Source organism: Mytilus edulis, chromosome 7, assembly GCF_963676685.1.
Source record: "Mytilus edulis chromosome 7, xbMytEdul2.2, whole genome shotgun sequence".
In the NCBI taxonomy this organism is placed as follows: Eukaryota; Metazoa; Mollusca; class Bivalvia; order Mytilida; family Mytilidae; genus Mytilus; species Mytilus edulis.
Window position 1 is genome coordinate 78,779,035 of NC_092350.1, and position 16,496 is coordinate 78,795,530.

The window sequence follows — 16,496 nt, forward strand, 5'->3', positions numbered from 1 at the left end:
TTGATATGAATAGATTTTTTCAAAGCTCTGGTAGGGGCAATGCCACAGTGGGCAATGCAGAATATTTAACCACGGTACTGTGGTATGTTTGCCAAATATCGGTCATTGTCAATTTGTTTTGTCCCTAAAACGCTTTTATTTTGGCAAGTTCAGAAACTATTAAAAGGATTAAACATTTAATATTTAATAGTTTATAATCATTAAATAGTTCAAACTTTCCTAAAATACTTGTCAGGGCCGATATAAGATGGTCCGAGTTAACTTAACATAGACTAGTCTCCAAAATTTCTACGGACCGACTTGTCTAATAATCATCATTAAAGCGTTTGACAGATAATGATTGATTTGCCTTATAATAAACGCTAAGGTTACATTGATGTTGATTTTTTAATATTAATAAATGATTTTTTAATATTAAAAAATCAGCGTATTATTTAATATTAAAAATTCATTTATTAATATTAAAAAATCAGACTGAATATTTAATATTAAAAAATGATTTTTTAATATTAATAAATGATTTTTTAATATTAAATATTCATTTATTAATATTAAAAAATCAGCGTATTATTTAATATTAAAAATTCGATTTATTAATATTAAAAAATGATTTTTTAATATTAAAAAATCATTTTTTAATATTAAAAAATCATTTATTAATATTAATAAATGATTTTTTAATATTAATAAATAGGGAATAAATTCCACAACGGCTTGCCATATTTATAATGATTGAATAGACTGCACAGATACCGTTTTCCCAATTAATGTGATATACTTGTGAATGGCACGAAAAGGTATTGAAGGCCGTACGGTGACCTATAGTTATTAATGTCTGTGTCATTTTGTTTTTTTGTGGATAGTTGTCTCATTGGCAATCATACCACATCTTCTTTTTTATATCACATAAAAAGAGCTCGATGTAAAATGCTAGAAATCCCACAAGTGTTTAATGTAAGAACATATGGATAGATCACTTGATGTTTATCATATTTGACACCTTTACATACAGCTTAAATATACAATTCAATATCTTTCTGCAGAAATATTACAAACCTACTTTTAAACAACATTGAATTTTAGCACCTTTTGGGAATCTATATCACCAGTCAAAAACTGTAGAAAAAAAGACACACCACTCCAAAATAACCAAAAAAAACAAGGAAAGTCACAAATAATTACTTGATCGTATCTTTCATTTTTCTACTCTCTGATATCTTCCTACTTCTTCCTTTATCAATTGTTGAATGATTTCCAATTTTCTATTTTTAATACCTCGATTAGAGGAGAACATGATTCCATAACAGCATGTGTGATAGTTCATGTTATTCGAACTAAAAATGTATTTGTTAATTTTATATTAAACGAACATGCATTTGTTCTTTGGTGCTCGTCATTTTTATTTATTACACTTTGAAAATATAAGATAAGATAACATAAGATAAGATATTGTTATTCCAGTTAAACGGACAATGAAGAGCAAAGATGAAGAGCAAAGAAATTTATTACAATAATTTGTATATTTGACACGAATAACTTTGTTGATCATACAAATGAATAAAATCAACTAAATTTAAAGAATGTAAAACATATTACATATAATATAAAGAGGCAAATATTCTTAGTATGTTACATATATTCTTCATAGCTGTACTATATAAATAGTTTTTTGAGTTTAAAACGTATTATTCTATAAATTGCAATATTTTTTCAATACCCTTAAGTCTTTTTGAAAAGGCTATTGAAATTGACACTTAAAAATTGTGTTTAACATTTCGAAATTATTCTGATCTTGCAAAGTAGGCGCCTGTGTGTCTAAACAATATTTTACTTCCTAACAATTTTCTTTATCAATTGCAAAATAAGTCAAGAGTTTATCTTTATCTGATTTTTTTTCCTATAATCTTTCCAATAATTTAGAAAACTTATACATGATTAGTTAAGTACATAATTGGTCAACACTTGCATGTAAGTTTGATTAGTCTAGTTTATTGTCATTTAAAAATCGATACTTAAAAGCCAGTAGTAATCTTTTATACATGTAACTCTTTATTACAAATATATAAAACATATAATAAACCATCTTTAGTGTTCTCTTACCTATGCGAAGATTTTAACATACACAAAAACATTGAAAAATACAGGAATTAATAAAAAAAAAAAATGGTTTGCCCGAATAACTACAAATAGCTTAGTCTTTTTACAATTTTAACAGATCAATAAATAGTTAATGCTTCAAAGTGTTTCATTTTACCATTTGTGTACGCGACCTTCATCATTTCTCTCTTCGACCTCACTGTTAGTTTCCCTTCCTTCTCTAAAATACTCTGACGAACCATAACGTTTGGATCTTCGGAGAAACTCTATCGCCTTCTTCTTTTCTAACTTAAGACTTGACAAGTCCTGCGCCACTGCTTCATTTCCTAATTAGTAAAAAAAACTTGACATGTAAATAAACTCATTCATAGATATCAGGATTAAAATTTATTTCTACGCCAGACGCGCGTTTCGTCTACAAAAGACTCATCACATGGGCGGATCCAGCCATTTTAAAAAGGGGGTATCGTAAATACCGCACACTGGACGTTTACTATGTACCGCGCTTTATGTAACGTCACGTCACCTTGACGTGTTACTATGCTTTTCTAATACATCTATCAAATAGTCAAGACGTCTTTTATTTCTATCACCCACTTTATGATATTATGGTGCCGTAACCAAAAGGGAAAATGGATACGAAGATGAAAGCCGTACGAGCGGGACACAAAGGTGCAGTAACGAAACTGCTGAAGAAATTTGAAGAAATTCAACAAAGTTCCGAAGCGGATTACGAGGAAATTTCAACATTATTAGAAGTAGTCACTCAGAAGAAAAGAACTTTAGAGAACATCAACGAGAAGATCTTGGAGCAAACTTCGGATGAAGATGTAGCAGTGGAAATACAGGAATCAGATGAGTACATGTTCAACTTAGAATATAAATTACGGCAAATTACAAAATTGTCAAAGTCAGTTCAAAATCAGAGTATAACCGCAAATGAACCAATTTCATTGAATTTGAACCCTCATGCCGATAGTTTTATACAATCAGTTCCATCTACATTTATTAGTCAACCTTCAACATCAGCAAACCAACAATATACGCATAGCTCAAATTCACGCTCATCGTCTAGCGCAAACAGCGAGTATCACAAGCTACCAAAGTTAAACTTACCTATATTTACCGGAGATATACTAGACTGGCAATCGTTTTGGGATTCCTATGAAACCTCGATCCACACTAATCCTACACTGAGTGATGCACAAAAATTCAACTACCTAAAGTCCCTTCTACAAAGCGAAGCGTTACAAACTATAGCAGGTTTTTCCATGACGAACACAAATTACGACAAAGCAATTTCATTACTCCAGGAAAGATACGGGCAAACTCATAAAATCGTCCAAACCTACATGCAGGCCTTACTTGATTTACATGCTCCAATTAATACAATTACTAGTCTCCGTAACTACTACGATAAGACAGAAACGTATGTAAGAGGTCTCGAGTCACTCGGACAGACAGACGATACGTATGGATCACTACTAGTCCCTGTAATTCTAAATAAATTACCCGCAGAGATACGTCAACATTTAGCACGAGAACACAGATCCACAAACTGGACCCTACATGATTTACGCAAAGCGCTTCTCGAAGAACTTAATATTATGGAAGCCGGCAAATTACCGGAAAAAGTAGAAAGCCCACTCGCTACCGCTACATTCTTGACCAACGCAAAATCACGTACAAAATCATCATTCAACAAGAACGAAAGGTCGTATTCGGATAAAAAGATAAACACAAAGCAATGCGCATTTTGTCACGAAATCGGACACACACCCATCAACTGCACTGAAGTCACAACCGCTTACACGCGGATGAATATAGTCAAAAGTGAACGATTGTGTTTAAACTGCCTAGGTCACCACAAACTAGCTGATTGTAAATCAAAAAGTAACTGCCGAAATTGTAACAAACGTCATCACACTAGCATATGTAGTAAAGATGAGAAATCTGAGGAATCGAGCAAACCGCCAGCCAATGAAACCGAAAATACGGTATTACATTCGTCCCTAACACAAAGAACAACAAATGTACTGTTAAAGACAGCCGTAGCTACTGTTAGTTCGAAAAAACAAAGTACAGAAGCAAATATTTTGTTAGATGAAGGTGCGCAGAGGTCCTTCATAACAGAGACACTTGCAGAGAAGTTGGATTTAGTTTCAAGCGGAAACGAAGTAGTACACCTTTCCGGTTTCGGAGAACAAAATAGACAAGTAAGACACATGAAATCGGCAACAGTTTATATTCAAACAGATGAAGGCGAAAATATACCACTAAATGTACTAATTATTCCTAAAATTGCAATGCCACTACAAATTCACGTGAGATCCGTTACTAACATGAGACACTTACGAGGACTAAAATTAGCACATCCTGTTTCGGACGATGACATGTTCGAAATTGAAATACTAATCGGAGCAGATTATTATTGGAGTATAGTTGGAGATGACATTATTAGAGGTGAAGGACCAACCGCCGTTGAATCCAGGCTTGGATACCTCCTATCAGGACCAACAATGACAAGTACATGTACTACAAGTAGGAGCTCTATTCTTAATGTTATAGTATCACACAAGACAGAGGAATTAAACCTAGAGAAATTCTGGGAGATTGAATCGCTTGGAGTTGAAGATAAGACCGGAAATACTGAAAACGACGAATTTCAGAAAATGTACGAAGAAACAGCAATATCTTTCAATAACAACAGGTATATAGCCAAACTTCCGTGGAAAGCAGAACATCCACCGCTACCAACAAACAAAGCTGTTGCTTTTAGAAGGACTGAGAGTGTCATTAAACGTTTACAAAAGGAACCAAAATTACTTTTAAAATACGGAGAAATAATTGATGAGCAGGAAAAGCGAGGGTTCATTGAGAGAGTTGATAACGAAGAAATCAATCTAAATATCAAGCTGCATTACATACCACATCACCCAGTAAAAAAGGATTCAGTCACGACCCCAATCAGGATCGTATATGATTGTAGTTGCAAACAGACACCAGATAGTGCTAGCTTGAATGACTGCTTACTGAATGTAGCGCCTAAGTTAAATGAAGTCACTGCCATATTACTCAGATTCCGCTTGAATAAGTATGCAGTATCTACAGACATCGAAAAGGCGTTTCTAAATGTTGGACTGGACATTGAGGACCGGGACGTAACTAGGTTTTTCTGGTTGAGTAAACCAACAGACCCAAACAGCGATTTAACAACATACAGATTCAAGTCCGTACTATTTGGTGCTACATGCTCGCCATTTATATTGAACGCCGTATTATCAAAGCACTTGAATAACCATCCAGTTGATTTCACGGATAAACTTACCAAAGATTTATATGTAGATAACATTGTATCAAGCTTTGAATCAGAAGAAGAACTGTTGAAATACTTTAAACTCGTTCGTAGTTTATTTGCAGATGGAGGATTTAATTTGCGCTCATGGGCCTCGAACAGTCAACTACTACAAGTATTAGCAAGAACCGAAAACGTTATGGACAAAGATCAACTAGTTAAAATCTTAGGATTACGATGGGATACAGCCAGTGACACATTAGGATTCGTTACGCCTAATCTAGATACATCAGAACTAATAACAAAACGCGAAGTACTAAGACAATCATCAAGGATTTATGACCCGCTAGGAATACTAAAAAGTAAAATCACAAAAATACTGAACTTAGAGGAAGATCAATTGGGAAAGTCCATAATCACATGGCAAAATCAAATAACAAAACGCATCAAAAACGAATGGACAAGAACTGTCATATTCCTGACTTGGTACAGGCATTTTCAAATGTAGAAAATGGTGGATTAAACCTGGTTCTATAGCGCTAACCCTCTCACTTTTGTAATGACAGTCTCATCAATTTCCGATATTTTTACATTGATGCGTTAAATAAACAGACACAATAAATATAATAGTCAAAATATGGGTACATCAGTCATCATCGTTTAACAATTTTAAAAGGAACAATTTAACAGAACACAAAAACATCTACTATCTACGAACACATTTATTGAGTGTCTGACGTCAGAAAATTTTATACGTCACATAAATTTGTCGTTCAATGTGCGTACAAACAATTTTAAAATTTTCCTGGGAATGTTAGCATACAGGGTTAAAAAATCAAAAGTATGTAAGAATAAATTTAAGAAATAGACCGAGATTTAAACTAGTCCAAAAGTTATATATAGAATTTATAAGAATCCAAAAATAGTTAATACCACTACGCGATTGAATGATTTTGACGTTTGTGGTTCAACGTATATTGTAATTCATAATAGAAATATATCATAATGACATATAATAGAACAATATCATACTGACGGGATCTTTTAAAGTACAGAGCCACGTTATAAGAACAAAAGAAATACAAAAAGTCGCAAATACAAAACAAACCACAAAAAAATGAAAGCCAATACAAACACATTGACGAGATGTATAAGTACCGAGCCACGTGAAACGGATATCACATGAAACCATTTAACAGTAAAAGTAATATTAATAATAGAACAAAGACAAATGAAAGAACTATAAAACACGTTGTTAAGATGATAAACAACGTCAGTACGAAGAATCTATACATCAAGACCATCGTGTATTATTTGAGAAGTTGATACGGAATATTTATCAACAAGGTCTTGGTACCTTCCGATGAACTTTTTTAGAAAAAGAACGAGACGTTCTTTGACATACCCCTGTTTCATCAACTTTCTACTCAGACACTGATGACGTATTACAAAGTCTGAGTAGGAGCTGCAAGCTCTTGAATATCGAATAAGTTGGGAAATATATATCCCATATGCAGGTGAAGTTGGTATATTGCTACTAAGGTGGGGGAAATTTATGATTTCAAAATTAAAATCGTCTCGTTTGTCATAGATTCTGGTACTGAGATGACTGTGTAAGTCAAATTCGAGATATAAGTCTAAAAATGAGGCGGATGAAGCCGTGTCTGTTGTTTCTTTAATCTCTAGTTCTGGGGGATATATTAATGGAACCCAATCAGAAAAGTTCGGATTGTTTATGGAAAGAACATCATCAATATATCTGAAAGTGAAATTAAATAATCTGGCTTCTTTGATTCTCTTGTTTTTTACAAGTGTCTGGAGGAACTCCGATTCATATGAAAATAAGAAGAGGTCGGCAAGAAGAGGCGCACAGTTTGTTCCCATAGGAATGCCGACAATTTGTTGGAAAAGTCTACCTCCAAACTCAACAAATATGTTGTCGATAAGAAACTCCAGCATACTGACCACTTGTTCTTCTGTGTAGCATATCTTACCTTTTTGTTTGTCACTATTTACGAAATATGCCTTATGAAATCCCAAAGTAATAAATTTATAGCGTATGCTACCATTTTTATGTTGAAAGGCATTGTGGATTATTTCTTTAAGGCGATTTTTCAATTTCACATGGGGAATGGTGGTATACAGGGTTGAAAAATCAAAAGTTTTGATGGAACTAATTTCAGAAAAAGACCGAGATTTAAAATTGTCTAGAAGTTCTTTAGAATTTTTAAGAATCCACATATGGTTAATACCACTACGCGAGTAAACAGTTTCACAGTATTTCTGAAGACCCTCTTTCACTGCGGACAGAATTTTAGTCAATCTAATGGACAATTCTTTAGTAGAACATGAAGATGAGCCAGCAATATACCGTTGTTTGTACGGAATTTTATGAAGCTTTGGTATCCAATACAAACAAGGTAAGTCCTCCGATTTGGTGTTCAATGCAATGTTTATTGAAGCCATGAAGGACTTATGATTTGCTAAAATCTCATCCTTGTCAAATGATATGTCTTTGTATGTGGGATTACCTGAGTGCTCCTTTATACCCAATTCTTTTACAAGACATTCGTAGTAATACGATTTACATACAAAGACAATATTATTTGAAGCTTTGTCCGCAGGAACAACAACATACTTATCATGAAGAGTTGATAGACATTTCATGGCCTCTTTGTCTCTGAAAACGGACTTTGGTCGATCGTTCACACAGTTTTTCAACTTGTGAACGCGACGCTTTATCAGAGACCTGATAGTTTTAACCCATTCTGACAAAGTGTCCAGTTCAACTTCTTCTCGCTTAGCCCATGCTCTGGCGTAGTCCTCAATGGAATCCATAATTATTTTGAAGTTATGGTTCCAATTGATGTGTTGGGGTTCTCTAAACTTAGGACCATGAGAAATCACCTTTCGGAGATTTTCATGTTGAATTATGTTTAGATCCCCAGTTATAACATGACCAGAGGGGCTGTAATTATAAGCCCTATAACCGTCCGCAGTAAAATGTTAATGCAGAACATATGGGAGAAAAACTTCAACTGGGACGAATTACTACCCGACTCAACGATCACAGAATGGGTGAATATCAGAAAGGATATACAGGAAGCCACAAAGACAGTTGTACCCCGACATTACTTTGATGAAAGTCCAGACACAATCAACGACAACGTAATACATGTATTCACGGACTCTAGCATGAAAGCCTACGGCGCATGCGCGTACATTATCGCAAATGGAAAAAGTTCCTTAATAATGGCAAAGAACAGAGTAGCACCTCTGAAACAACTGACAATACCAAGATTAGAATTGATGGCTGCCGTAATTGGAAGCAGACTTTTAGCACACATAAGGAACACTTTGCAGATAACCCGTGCAGTTTTATGGAGTGATAGCCAGATAGTTTTGACCTGGTTAAGTTCAAAGAAAATTTTAAATATTTCACAGCAAGAAAAGCATAGTAACACGTCAAGGTGACGTGACGTTACATAAAGCGCGGTACATAGTAAACGTCCAGTGTGCGGTATTTACGATATACTGGGGGCCGCACAAAAGTGAAATTACCAAAAAACATTGAATTTAAAACTATTAAGAAAATAAAATATCTGAAAACTTTAAGCATTTCTCAAATGAGTTAATGTCCATGAAAAACTAAATTGAATCTCGCTATTAACACATTTAAAGTCTTTTTATAATTCACTTAGTCCATTTCTTTATCTTCTCCATGGCAACCATTTAAGCTTTGCGACATGTTTTAATTGCACAGTCTGTATTGTCATCATCGCTATTCAAACTAACTTCAAGTGGGTACAGTTTTGTGATTGGACGCGATGTTAGTCCATTTTTGGTCCGTATGACGGCAGATCTTGCTAGTCCGTCTCCTCCTACGTTGAGTTTTTCGACAACGGCTAGTGTCCATTTGATCCTCGGCGAATCTTCATAGATTTGTACCACGTCTCCAATGGTGATCAGCTGTTTATTGTTTCCTGTATTGCGATGATATTCTCGTAGAGCTGTTAAATAATCGTGTTTCCATTTATACCAAAAACTTTGAATAATCTGTGATTTCATTTTAAACAGTTTATTCGTAGATTTATGTGTCATATCATTTAGTGAATGTTCCAATTCCTGATTCGTAGGGTAAGGTAGTGATGTAATTCTACGTCCGTAAAGTAAGTGGGACGGGGTGAGCGGTTCATCTAACGGGTCGGATGATACGTATGTTAAAGGTCTGTCGTTGAGTATAGCTTCAACTTCCGTAACAATGGTTCTTAATAGTTCAATCTGAATCAATGAACGCCCTAATACCTTTTTGATAGAGTCCTTCGTTAGTCCTATAAGCCTCTCCCAAAATCCACCATACCACGGGGCTCTTTTTGGTATAAACTTCCATGTAGTGCCGAAGTTGTTCAGTTTTTCTATAACAGCTGATGATCTTGTTAATTGCTTGGCGGCTGCGATGAATGTTGTTCCGTTGTCAGAAATCATAGTTTTTGGTAATGATTTTCTACTAGCAAATCTTCGAAACGCTAATATGAATGTTTCTTCAGATAAATTCATCACTACTTCTAAATGTACAGCACGAGTGTTTGCGCAAGTAAAGAGACAAACGTATACTTTACTGGTAAGTCCATCTGTGGTTTTAACATTCAAAGCGCCAGTAAAATCTACCCCGGTTACTGTAAACGGGGGTGCCTCTGTTAGTCGGTCTTTAGGCAAAGGAGGTGGATCTGGAGCCGAATACGGTCGACCAGCAACTTTCTTGCAGATCACGCATTTATGTATAATGCTCTTGATAACTTGTCGTATCGATGGTATCCAATAGGTTTGGCGTAGTAATGTTACGGTACTCGATAATCCTGAATGAAAATGAGTTACATGTGCGTCCATTATGATAAGTTGTGTCAATTTGTCCTTTGCGGGTAGCAATATCGGGAATTTTGTATTTTCTTCAAGAGGTGCATTATGAATGCGTCCGTCACAGCGAATTAATTTGTCTTGAGCTATGTATAATTTAAGTTGTTTGACAAGGTTGTGTTTTTTCCCCTCTCCTGTTTGCAAATCTTGAATGATTTCTGAATAATGCTTTTTCTGTATGTATATTATCCACGTTAAAGATGCGTTTTGTATTTCGATCGTGTTTAACATACCTGTGTGTATAGCTCGTTTTCTACAGTTGGTAATAAATCTTCTCACGTAAGCGGTAATTCGAAGAAGTTTCTTGAATGAGTTGAATCTATTCAAATCGATGACATTTCCGATCCCTTGTATCATGTGTATAGTAAATTTGTTCTGTGTAGCTTGTACGGTATCTACCGCGACTTCTTGGTGCGCAATAGTGGATAAGATTTGTGCTTCATCTCTGTTCCATTCTGGCCAATTATCTTCAAGTGTGAGCCAATCTGGGCCATGCATCCAAAGTCGGTTGTCTTTGAATTTATCAACGGTTATCCCTCTTGACAGTAAGTCAGCAGGATTTGACTCACTTGGACAGTATCGCCAAGTTAACTCTTCTGTTAGCTCTGTTATTTCCTTAACGCGGTTTGAAATGAACGGTTTTAAAGGTTTCTTTGAACTTAACCAGGTCAAAACTATCTGGCTATCACTCCATAAAACTGCACGGGTTATCTGCAAAGTGTTCCTTATGTGTGCTAAAAGTCTGCTTCCAATTACGGCAGCCATCAATTCTAATCTTGGTATTGTCAGTTGTTTCAGAGGTGCTACTCTGTTCTTTGCCATGCTTTTAGAAGGACTGAGAGTGTCATTAAACGTTTACAAAAGGAACCAAAATTACTTTTAAAATACGGAGAAATAATTGATGAGCAGGAAAAGCGAGGGTTCATTGAGAGAGTTGATAACGAAGAAATCAATCTAAATATCAAGCTGCATTACATACCACATCACCCAGTAAAAATACCGCACACTGGACGTTTACTATGTACCGCGCTTTATGTAACGTCACGTCACCTTGACGTGTTACTATGCTTTTCTAATACATCTATCAAATAGTCAAGACGTCTTTTATTTCTATCACCCACTTTATGATAGGGGGGTTCCCAACCCAGGACAAAAAGGGGGGGGGGGGTTCCAACTATATGTCCCCATTCAAACGCATTTGTCGTCCAAAAAAGGGGGGTCCAACCCCCGGAACCCTCCCCCTGGATCCGCCACTGCCTAATCAGTGACGCTCGAATCAAAAAATGTTTAAAAGGCCAAATACATTACGAAGTTGAAGAGCATTGAGTACCAACAATTCCTAAATGTTTTGCCAAATACAGCCAAGGTAATCTATTCCTGAGGTAAAAAAGCCTTAGTTTTTCAAAAATTCAAAGTTTTAACAGTTAATTTATAATATGAACATATCAATGGTAACTCAAGTCAACACAGGAGTGTTGAATTAATGGAGTGAATTAATTTAATGGAGTGATTCTAGTTCAAGAATACAAGAAGAACAACGGTTCTTTCGAGTTCATCGCATTCCCAATTAAAGCTAATTTTATGAAATTCATTACCAGTGTTATCAACTCATGAACACATTATGCCACATGTAAGGGCCTCTGGACGTTATCTTTTGGGGTATCGTGTTGTCAGTTACGTCAGTTCGAACTTCCGTATACTGCCATTAGTTCAAATTTGCCAATTTCGCTGTTGTAACTGTTATCAGTATGCTACACAAACTGGTAAATTACAGATCTTTGCTTGTTTTGCAACAAACTCGAACATTAATATTGAATTAAACATCTATATATGTTCATGTATTTATATTGTTATCAACCGATTTCGAGCCAACGTATATATATTTTCAAGTAGGGCATCTAATCAGCATTAACTGATGGGCATTGATTTATAAATAAATATACATATACTAGAACTATCTTAGAAAGAGTTGATCGGGTAACTGAAAACACACATTTAAATTTAAATTTAAGTTAGTATGCCTGAAATAGAGTTGGTCTGGTAACCGAGAACACATTTATATATGCGTAATGGGGGTATAAAATGTCATATATTATGTATAGGATTAAACATTTTTCAGTTAGTTTGTGAGCGGACAGTCCAATTAGAAAAAAGTTTAATCCTTATAATTCTATATCTTGGAATATTGCGATACTTCTGTGTAGGACTGATTGAAATTACACAGAATAAGTCAATTATAATTATATAAATTCTGTGTAAGGAAGCTACCATTTAATTTTAATGGGTTTTTTTTTATTTGGGGGTGTGGGTAGGAGGAAAAATATTATTCGGTCATGCCTCTTTTTTTATCATTTTAGCCTAGTTTTTTAAAAATAAAATTGTCATCCTGCCTATTTTTGCAAAGTTGCTCATCATGCCGTTTTTACTCAATACTTTTGTTCTACTCAGATTTCATCCTATAACCCCTCATAAAATTCAAATGGTAGCTCACTAATTTCAAACACTCCTGTCTGTCTTAAAAGTTCGTCCGATGACGGATACAATACTCGGACGCCTTTATTTTCGGTTTTCTCACAAAATAACCCAAACTGAATATTCATAAGCGAGGATGACAAATGCGACTATGCATGGTACCTATAGAACACATGCGCATGATGAATGATTTATTGTGGAAAGAAAAGAAGCGACACACAAAATGAGGTCTTCTCGTTTAATAGTATAGTTATTATCGTCACAAAGTCAATGACGTTGAATTTACTACTTTCTGCAATATCGAAATTGATTATATTTGAGTGTATTCATCAGTTAAAAAAAAACGTTGATCATTGAATCCTTTACCTGTTGTTTGATTAGTCTTTGCTTCCTTAAAATGATTTTCAAAGGAATTATTCTACGACATGGTTTTACACTTATATGTTTCTTTCGAGAGCAATTTGGGGAGATTTGAATCACTAAAGAATATTAAAGTAGTATTGTTGTTTCATTTAAATTCCAGTTATAGCCTCGGCATCCGGACTGTTTTATATCAAAGATACCAAGCTGTTCACAAACATTCGTAGTTAACATAACAGAAAATACCTATGACCTATAAATGAACGAGAATTACAACATGCAAATGTCCTATCAGTTCTATAAAATGGGTATCCCAAAAGTTCTGTATTATATTTGGATTAACGATTCTACATCAATATATTAAGGAAGACAAGTTTAAATTATATCTAAACGTTGTGAAATTTCGAATTTTAGGTCCCTCGTAGACTTGCGTTCGGTTTTAAGCATGACAAATGCTAGAATTAAAACAATTAAAGCAAAAGCTGATTAGGAAATCATTTACTTAAACTACAAAATGTGTTTAATATTAAAATCGTCATATAATATAACAACGTGAATCGAAACGAATAATCCTTATCTGAAGTTTGCAAAAACATCCAAAAAAAAAAACAACCACAAAAACAGGTTTTGAACATATTTTTGTATATCTCGAATTGTTCTCATTGTTAGACAATTTTGATCTATCTTTCTACAAAGGACATAAATTGTTTGAAAAATGATGATTCTACGAACCTTTAAGTGCTTCACTGACTCCAAGAAATACCAAAGTAATTGACATTATCAAAAGAGTTGTAGAAACCATGTTTTCGTCTTTCTTTGCTTTTAAAAAAAATCTACAAAATATAATTCAATACAAATGAAGACTTATTAAGCTGTATAAAACATTGTACAGTATTTAATTTTCCATATGAATTTCACTTCCTTAGCTAATTAATTAACATCACCTCGGTTTGGAGACAGCTTGATTAATATTCGTCTCCGTGAATAAGAAATTAAGAACGCGATTTAAAGTTCTCCTTTCTCGTTTCTCTTTCCTATTTTTCTAAGTACCTGTTTTATATCAAATTATAACGCAATATAGATGTCATTTACACATACACCTCTAAGCTCAAGGTCATCAGGTAATAACGGGTCTTGATTAACATCCTGAGTCAGCAATTACATTCAGCTACAAAATTAGTTTACGCTCAGGAATAAGATTCGTACTGTTCTGTGGCTATTTTAATAAAGACGTACCACAAAAATTGTTCGAAAGTAAAACTGAAGTGTTCATGACTTACGAGTATTTTTTCTTGTAATATTTTTGTGAAATTAGTCTCGTATCTGCTCCTGAATTACTGCATTGTATGGCCCAAAATCAAGGTGAAAATAATCGAATTTAAGCATATGCTTGACCATATGACCATATCGGTATTTCATCATTTATTATTTTTCGTTCGAGAGTGAAAAAAAAAACATAGGCGATTTTGGCATACACCTTTTTACTTTTTTCTTTGAATTTGAAATATAATTTTTGAAATCAAACTTCTTCTTATTTCAAATTGTTTGCATATATAATTGTGTTCCTTCTGTTATTCATACGATTTACATATCATTGCAAGTTCTTAGAAATATAAGGTACTTCTAAAAATAATTTGAAATATTTAAAAAAAAAAACAAAAAAAAAACAAAAAAAAACCAATTGATAAAAAAAAAGAAGAGCATTCATTATCCAAGGTACCTCTGAGTAAAACAAGTGACTTCTTGATAAACAGTTCATTTAAATATTTAAAGAATAATGGAATCTTATTTCGTTTATAATTAATGTTTTCAGCAGTTAATTTTCATTTCATGTGTGTGACTGTGTGAAATACCAGTAAGTATAGGAGTGCTTTATGCTTTCTATGCTCAACATAATCATTACTATCTATAAACAATTGTATTTTCTGTATATATCATGATAAAATGTATAATATTGTGCTCTATAAATATTTTATTATTATTTGACTCTCATGAAGATTTGTTTAACTAATGGGATTATCCTCTTGAAATAAAGATTATTTCTTTATTTATAAGAAAATAAAAAAAACGCTTACCTTAAAATGGTTAAACTGTGATCGTTTTAGTAAATAAAAAGCCTATATATAATGATGTTGACCTTAACATTTGATATTGCGTTATAGATACAGGCTACCGTATGTAGTAGCAGCTTCCTATCATTGTCCTATCACTGGCAGATAATTTCCGATACATGTAAGTATCGATACAACGTACACGTAGTTTCGCATTAATGAGACGAAATGTTCTAGTTATGTGAAAAGTGTTGACATTTATGACCTCTAAATTCTACGATAGATGGGTTATAGTAAAGTCAAAGAGTGACAGGGTTTAATACAAAGAGTATGGGTTATAGTAAAGCCAAAGAGTGACAGGGTTTAATACAAAGAGTATGGGTTATAGTAAAGTCAAAGAGTGACAGGGTTTAATACAAAGAGTATGGGTTATAGTAAAGCCAAAGAGTGACAGGGTTTAATACAAAGAGTATGGGTTATAGTAAAGTCAAAGAGAGACAGGGTTTAATACAAAGAGTATGGGTTATAGTAAAGCCAAAGAGTGACAGGGTTTAATACAAAGAGTATGGGTTATAGTAAAGTCAAAGAGTGACAGGGTTTAATACAAAGAGTATGGGTTATAGTAAAGCCAAAGAGTGACAGGGTTTAATACAAAGAGTATGGGTTATAGTAAAGTCAAAGAGTGACAGGGTTTAATACAAAGAGTATGGGTTATAGTAAAGTCAAAGAGTGACAGGGTTTAATACAAAGAGTATGGGTTATAGTAAAGTCAAAGAGTGACAGGGTTTAATACAAAGAGTATGGGTTATAGTAAAGTCAAAGAGTGACAGGGTTAAATACAAAGAGTATGGGTTATAGTAAAGCCAAAGAGTGACAGGGTTTAATACAAAGAGTATGGGTTATAGTAAAGTCAAAGAGTGACAGGGTTTAATACAAAGAGTATGGGTTATAGTAAAGCCAAAGAGTGACAGGGTTTAATACAAAGAGTATGGGTTATAGTAAAGTCAAAGAGTGACAGGGTTTAATACAAAGAGTATGGGTTATAGTAAAGCCAAAGAGTGACAGGGTTTAATACAAAGAGTATGGGTTATAGTAAAGTCAAAGAGTGACAGGGTTTAATACAAAGAGTATGGGTTATAGTAAAGTCAAAGAGTGACAGGGTTTAATACAAAGAGTATGGGTTATAGTAAAGTCAAAGAGTGACAGGGTTAAATACAAAGAGTATGGGTTATAGTAAAGTCAAAGAGTGACAGGGTTTAATACAAAGAGTATGGGTTATAGTAAAGTCAAAGAGTGACAGGGTTTAA

General features: G+C 34.1%; 1 long non-coding RNA gene across 2 annotated transcripts; it reads right to left on the bottom strand.

Annotated features, from left to right (window-relative positions):
* Positions 1-1,486: 1,486 nt before the first annotated feature.
* On the bottom strand, positions 1,487-15,391 carry LOC139482279 (uncharacterized). 2 transcript variants are annotated; one of them, XR_011654822.1, is made up of 3 exons: positions 15,214-15,391; positions 13,871-13,971; positions 1,487-2,423 (listed from the first exon to the last, which is right to left on the bottom strand). It is a non-coding gene; the product is annotated as an uncharacterized lncRNA (long non-coding RNA). The 2 variants fall into 2 exon arrangements; XR_011654823.1 differs by lacking the exon at positions 15,214-15,391 and adding an exon at positions 14,189-14,313.
* Positions 15,392-16,496: the final 1,105 nt, after the last annotated feature.